This window comes from Quercus robur, chromosome 3, assembly GCF_932294415.1.
Source record: "Quercus robur chromosome 3, dhQueRobu3.1, whole genome shotgun sequence".
In the NCBI taxonomy this organism is placed as follows: Eukaryota; Viridiplantae; Streptophyta; class Magnoliopsida; order Fagales; family Fagaceae; genus Quercus; species Quercus robur.
Genome location: NC_065536.1, coordinates 50,581,225 through 50,588,740, shown reverse-complemented (window position 1 = coordinate 50,588,740; position 7,516 = coordinate 50,581,225). Strand labels below are relative to the sequence as shown.

Genomic DNA, 7,516 nt, shown 5'->3' with positions numbered 1-7,516 from the left:
GGAGACAAAAATTATTAATGTTCTTTACATTTACTTGCCATTACAATACATTAACCTGTTCATTTCCGACCACATCCATAAACAAATCATCCATACAATCTAAAAAGGAAATAAAGAACCATTATACTATTAAAACTATTTAAGTGAGTTGTTCACAAAGTAATTACAACAATATATTGATAAGTGATGTCTTCCATACATTAGAAAATGATAGAGTTCAAGTAGCGCCACAAAAAATGTCTCTTTGCCACCAATTTCATATCTGCACAAGTATAAAGAAAAATACATTGATACCATATCTATTGAAAGAAGCAACTACTTGTACATCTAATCACAAGATTGCCCAAAGTTTAGCTAAATTTGATACATTGATATTACTAACATGGATCTAATTTAAAAACAAAGTTTGATAGAAGCACATCTTATGCCTTTTGATACTTAGATCATTAACATAACATACCAAAAATGTCAAGATTACAACATGATAAACTTGAACATCATCACTACATGATTATCATGGGCAAGGGAATGATCACGATAGTAGAACTGGACTTCTATTTGCAATTCAAAGAGAACGCTTTACAAGGCAACAAAGCTTATTAAAACATTGTTGAGAAGGTTCATTTTGATTCAAAATGACTCAAGAACCAATAATTATAGTAAGGAAAGAAAAGGGAGGGAATTTACTACAAGCAGTGTGCTTTTGGTCCCCTTAAGAACTACAAGTTAACTTATAAAGAATCTGAAAAATCTTATTACAAGTAAGAGGAAGCTTTTTTTTTTTTTTTTTTTTTGGTTAAACAAGCAATTCTAGTATATCAACAGAGAAATCCAAATCACATAACAAAATGAAACAAGAATTAACTGCACTGCACAAACAAGACCCAAACAACTAGTATCAAAAAGAGATAGGGACAAGGAAATATAGTACCTCAATAGTCCAAATAAAGAAATCAAGAGGCTCAAAGCAATGGAAATGGGTTGAAGGTTGGACTCAAAAATAAAGAAACATAAATATGTAGGTTTAGGTTGTTCCTAAGTTTGATTCTTTCTAACGGGTGTCCAAATCTTCCAAATTAAAATCCTAACTAATTCTAACAAATAAAACTTAAACACCCAGCAAAGAAAATCTCAACACTAATCTTCCAAAACCCTAATTCCATAGTATTCCACACCAAATTCTCTACCATACATCACTAACAAAACAAACACACACACACACACACACACACACATATATATATATATATATATCCATACCAATACAAAGCTACCACCACAAATACAAAAATACAATAGTTTTTTTCTAAGACTTAGCACAATTGACACTTCTAATATCAACTTAAATCACCTTATAACACATGCAATCTACCCACTTACTCCAACTCAACAATCCATCATAACTCAAGTCTCCTCAATTTCATTATACAATTTTACAGGTATTTAAGTATAGAATACTTACTATACTCAAGTCGAGTGTACTAACTTTCTCCTTAGTCCACTTGTCCTCTTCTTAGTGCTCCAGTACATTATTTTTCCTTTTAATACACCACAAATAATAACGATGAAAAAAAAAATGGTGCAACCATGAAATTCTCACCATCAAATATTGATAGTTATATATGACTTTAGTTATCAATTTTGACCACTCCTACAAACAACTTTAATTTACTTCAACAACTCATGTTAGCCAATAACACATGATATCACTATGTAACTATGAGAATTTTGCTTCTTGATCCCTAACTTAGAATATATTCATTTTAGCTTTAGAATAATTTTCAATACCTGCAATTTGAGATTCATTGAACTTTGATGATAACAATATTATTGCGCTAGGATAATGTAACTTAAGCAACATCAAGATGTATAAAAGTAGTTGTTGAGTGAAAGGAAGGGCAATAGCTGTCACGTCTCGAATCCAAACGGGTCCATAGCATGAGAAAAAAACCATTAAGAGAAATTGGAGGGGCGTAGCCACACGCATGCTTGGGGAGACCTTGACCCCTCCAAAATTTAATTATATTTTTTTTTTTACAATATAGGTATATTCTATAAATATTTAAAGGTTATATGAAAAAAAATAGGAGTTGCCTCCAAAAAAGATTACTAGATTGGTCAACTAATCTAGTAATCTTTCCAAATGAAAAAAAAAAAGGCGAAAAGCACATTTTCGTCCCTATATTTTCACGCGATTCCCACTTTGGTCCCTAAGTTTTTTTTTTACCGTCTTTAGTCCCTATTTAGAAAAACGCCTTCAGTTTTAATCCTTTTCGTCAGTGCCGTTAGGGCACTGACCTACGTGGCAAACGGAATTATTAAAATAATAATAAAAAATTTTATTTTGTCATTAAAAAAATGCCAAGTCAGCATTTAAATTTTAAAAAATAATTTATTAATTTTAATTAAATAAAAAAAAATAAAAAACAGAAATAAAAATAAAAAATCACATTAATTGAGATTGAAGTGTGTCTTGAGCAAGAACAACAAGAACACAAACTCAGATCTAAGAACATAATTTTTTTTTGAAGAACATGTGTTCTTCGCGGTCAATCATCCAACCTTGCCCAAAAAATTAAAGAATCAAATTTTTTTTTCTCTTTTCTTACATTTCCTTAGCAACCAAACCCATAGAATCACTCAGATTTACAAAACACAACAACATGCCCACAGATTTACAAAACACAAAGACATTCAACAATTACTCAGTCGATTCTTTCACATTCTCATTACAAACACAAAGACTTTCAAAGATTCAAATCACAAAGACCTTCAACAAACACAAAGAACTTACACACCTTCAACCAAATTTACAAACCCAACAAAGCAAACCCAAATGAAAACCAAATAGCAAAAACCCATTCCAATCGTGTAGATCGAAGAGAGGGAGAGACCGAGATGTCATTGGGTTTGGCTTTGTGGTCGTGGTGGCTGTCTTGGCAGCGGTGCTCATGAGGGAGAGACCGAATCTCTTTATTTAGATCAAAGAGACAGAACCGATCTCAGCATCTCTCTAGTCTTGCATTGCGCCGCCACCAGCCATGGCCGTCATTGGTCTTGCATTGCGCCGCCGCCAGCAACTGATCTCAGCATCTCACTCTAACCCGGATTAAACCATCTCAGCCTCTCACTATCTCTAACCCAGATCAAACCAAGATCCAAAAACCTTAGAGAGAAAAAGTTTCAGTCAACAGAGAGATACCAAAATCGATCTCAGCTTTGAGGGAATTAGTTTTGGTTAGAGCTAATTTGGCCGCAATTTGAGGTTTTGAATTTGTTTTTGTGTGTTCAGGTTAGACGGAGTGGTCTGTGAGGTTTTGAATTTCTTTTTGTGTGTTTAGGTTAGACGAAGTGGTTTGTGAGGTTTTGGGTTTGTGTTTTGTGTTTGTTTTCATGTTTAATTCCTTGTTCAGGTTTAATTTGATGTTCTTATTTATTGGGTTTGTGACTTTTAGATTTTAATTTTGTGTTCTTAGATTTGAGTTTGTGTTCTTGTTGTTCTTGCTCAAGACATACTTCAATCTCAATTAATGTGATTTTTTATTTTTATTTCTGTTTTTTATTTAATTAAAATTAATAAATTATTTTTTAAAATTTAAATGCTGACTTGGCATTTTTTAATGACAAAATAAATTTTTTTATTATTATTTTAATAATTCCGTTTGCCACGTAGGTCAGTGCCCTAACAGCACTGACAGAAAGGACTAAAACAAAAGGCGTTTTTCTAAATAGGGACTAAAAGCGGTAAAAAAAAAACTTAGGGACCAAAGTGGGAATCGCGTGAAAATGTAGGGACGAAAATGTGTTTTTCGTCAAAAAAAAAAAAGAGTTTAGAGTTGATATACAATTGCAATAGAATGAAATAATTAGGTAGTAAGTTTTGTGAGTAAAAAGTGGAACCCCTAATTTTTAGCTCAATTTCAAATCCTATTAATGGTTCAAATCATTCAACATTAATAATATATGCAATTTGGTTGAAATTTTCTATTCTCAAGAATTTATCAATAAAAAAAAGCTCATATGAGACTTCAATTATAACATTATGATTTTGATTTGTCAAACATGGACGAAGTTTTGCAAAAGAAATTGTATATTAAAAAGGAAATTATGAATAATTTTGTTATAAAAATAATAATTGATGAAGTTTATTACGTGAAGTATTATTGTTGAGCATGACTTTGATGAAAGATACTATATTCAAATTTTTTTTTTGTTCTATATATTTCTATGTTGTATACCCAATTATACAATGTTTGTATACTTACTAGAGTTTAAAAAGATTATAAGTTTTTCTTTTGAAGAAGATCTTGTGTCTAGGTGTGTATATATACATATTAAAGTTGATAATTTTGTGTATATGTATATAACTTACTTTAGAATAAGAAAATTAAAATTTATATTTTCATACACACAAATATATTATGTGAATTTCTTTGGGTAGTGTTTATTTGTAATTTGAGTTTATTTTGACACAAAATTCTTGGCTTCGCCACTACTTTCCTTATGATAAATATAAATAAACAAATTGAACTCTCCACAATATAAGTCAGAGCTCTACAATATTTTTACAACAATATGAACTACAAATCATGTCTCTAAATATACATAAAATTCCAAAACTCCAAGTGAATTAACACAAAATCGTGATCCTTCCTAGGATACGCAATCTCAACCATAAAATCTAGGCCCACCACGCCCAAGGCTAACAAACCTTAAGAGCCCAACCTCTAGTAGAATTAGTTCTGGCCTTGATAAATTTGGTAAAAGGAGTCACCAACTATTTATAACACAAATCTCCCAAATTAGCATAGTACTTCAATCACCACCAATAAACTAAGTTCCATGTCTGATGTATTCCTAAAGGCTAGTTTGCCCATCCTAAGACAAGTACCCCTTCCTAAATGGGAAACAAACAAGCATACAAGAACTCATAGTTCCGTAGCACAAACTAAAGCATTTTAATTCTCTATAGCAAGCAAAAGTGCGTATGTAGGCATTACATAAAACACATCACTTCAAAATAGAGGTAGCATATCTCATGAGTTTCCCTTTTGGGTACTAAATGATTAAACCAAACCATAATTAAAATCAACTTAAGTAAAACACATGTCAAGGAAAACATATGAATTTACAAGCCAGTCTGTTCAACAAAGGTTTGAAGTAAATTCAACAAAACCTTAATGTTTTCGTCGTTCTTTCAAATTCAATGCATTACAGGCTAGCCATTTTGCAAAATTGGTTTGGTCCATGAAATGTTATTCGATTAATTCAAAAATTAAAGGGAACATACCCATACATGTATACAAGGTACCACAAAAAATTAAGCCTAAACAATTTTTTTATAATTTATTAAAAATCACGTATTGCAACTGACTCAAATCTGTCCTTGACAAATTTAGGATCCCAAAACAAAATTGTTATATCTTTAATACTAGACAAAATTCTTTGGGACTTGATTACATTAAAACCACATGTGTCAAAGCATATTAAAAACAAGGGATGAAGCCCATAATCTCAAATAAACATTCACCACAACCAAAAATCAAGAACCAAAACTCATAACTCATAGAGACAATTTATCAAACACTTGGTATACAAAAAGCACATATTCACATTAATTGCACAAATTTATAGTTAACACTATACTCACACCCACATATGCCAAAGTCATTTCAAAATACAAGGAAACCCTCTTTCAAAAATTAGCCCTAATCTCCCATATTAATAAAAAACCCACATGATTTCTCAAGAAACTCAATTTACATAGTTGCCAAAAAATACATCAATTCCACCACATTAAATTAAAAACCTCCAATCAAGTCTTAAATGTCCCAAAAAACACAATAAACAACCCCTAAAACAAAACCCACAATATAAAAGAGCAATCTGGCAAAAATAAGATAAAAACCCAAAGATATTAAAAGGTGGGTTATAGAGATTTTACCTTAAATAAGATGAGATATGAGAGCTTAAGAGGTTCTTATGGAGTTTTTTAGGTAAAACTCACCAGAAAAATAATTGTGAAGGTGGGGTGATGCACCGGTGGGAGAGTGTGAGAGGGGGAGATGAGTGTTTTTGTGCTTGTCTGAAAAGGAAAGAAAAGAGAAGAGAAAGAGAGGGGTGTGGCCGGCCAAGAGAGAGGGAGAGAGATATTTGTGATTGTATGGTGGGGAATAAGTGGGTAGGTGGGGGATCACATGTGGGTCTAAATATTTGACCACCCCCCCCCCCCCCCCCCCCCCCCCACATTTTTTTGAATATGGGCTAGGGCATTATAGTGACTATATCGCTTATTGCTTTAGGTGACGAAAATAGGTTTCTTCACTCAGTGTGCTCCTAGTAGCAATATATGGTGATGAAATTAGATTTTGTCACTAAATGTGTTTATTTTAAATGTTTAGCGTCAACAAATTTTGTCTTTCACGCTTAACATTTTGGATTGGCATCTTACTTTTTTGGGATTTATAAGTGACGAAAAAGCATTTGGTCACCAATGATAATAAATTTTTTAATATTGGGCGACAAAATTAGTGTTTCGTCACCTATTGTTAATATTTGGTGACGAATGTTTTCGTCTCCCTAGATCCCACTTTGTGTGACGAAATATTTCGTCACCGTAGACATCCATGCCTACAAATTTCTTTGAGGCTAGTTTTTTCCATAGCCTATAGTGACAAAAGGAAGTTTTGTCACCAATTGTAATATCTTTAGTGACGAAAATATGATTTCGTCACTATTTTTATGTATTTTTTAAGATTTGGTGACGAATTTTTTATTTCCTCACTAAATGTTGCTATTTGGTGACTAAATTTTTTTTCCTCACTAGATTTCGTCACCATAGTCCAAGTTTGTTGTAGTTCGTACGTTGTAAACAAGTTGAATTTTGTTGAGTATTGAATGTACAAGCTTGGTTTGACAGCAAATGTAAAATGTTCAAGTTTGGCTTGAGTTTGAGCCAAGCCTACGAATTGTGTTTGAGCTTGAACTTGTCAAAATGTCTAAAAGTTTAAGCTCGCCTTAGCTTGATTCATTAATCAAGCTAAGCTTAAGCTCAGTATCAAGCTCAAACTTAAGTTAAATATTGAGCCCTCAGGATCAAGTTCCAATACAAGTTCATTATAAAACTCTCACATTAAGTATAATATCAAGCTCAAACTCAAGCTAAATGTTAAGCCCTCGAGATCAAGTTCCAATACAATTTCATTATAAAGCTCATATTAAGTATATTATCAAGCTCATTTGGTTTGGATGAGTGCTCCAACACCCAATTAATTAAAGGCTTAGTACAATACTTATTAGTTAATTGTTCTAGCTCATATTAATCTTATTATGAAGCCCATAAACCTACCTAAACTCAAGTTGTTTTTTTATCGAACCCTATTGTGCACGAGTTTTTTCATGAATAATTTTTTTTTTTTTATCTCTCTTGAGCTTGGCTCATTTGTTAAACAAGCTTATTAAAGCTTAAGTTTGGCTTATTTTATAAACAAACAAATGTGAACAAGTTTTTTATCAA

The 7,516-nt window shown here is 32.1% G+C and overlaps 1 long non-coding RNA gene across 1 annotated transcript; it reads right to left on the bottom strand.

Moving 5' to 3' along the window:
• Positions 1–11: 11 nt before the first annotated feature.
• LOC126718240 (uncharacterized) lies at positions 12–6,173 on the bottom strand. The gene is made up of 2 exons (XR_007652871.1): positions 5,945–6,173; positions 12–262 (listed from the first exon to the last, which is right to left on the bottom strand). It is a non-coding gene; the product is annotated as an uncharacterized LOC126718240 (long non-coding RNA).
• Positions 6,174–7,516: the final 1,343 nt, after the last annotated feature.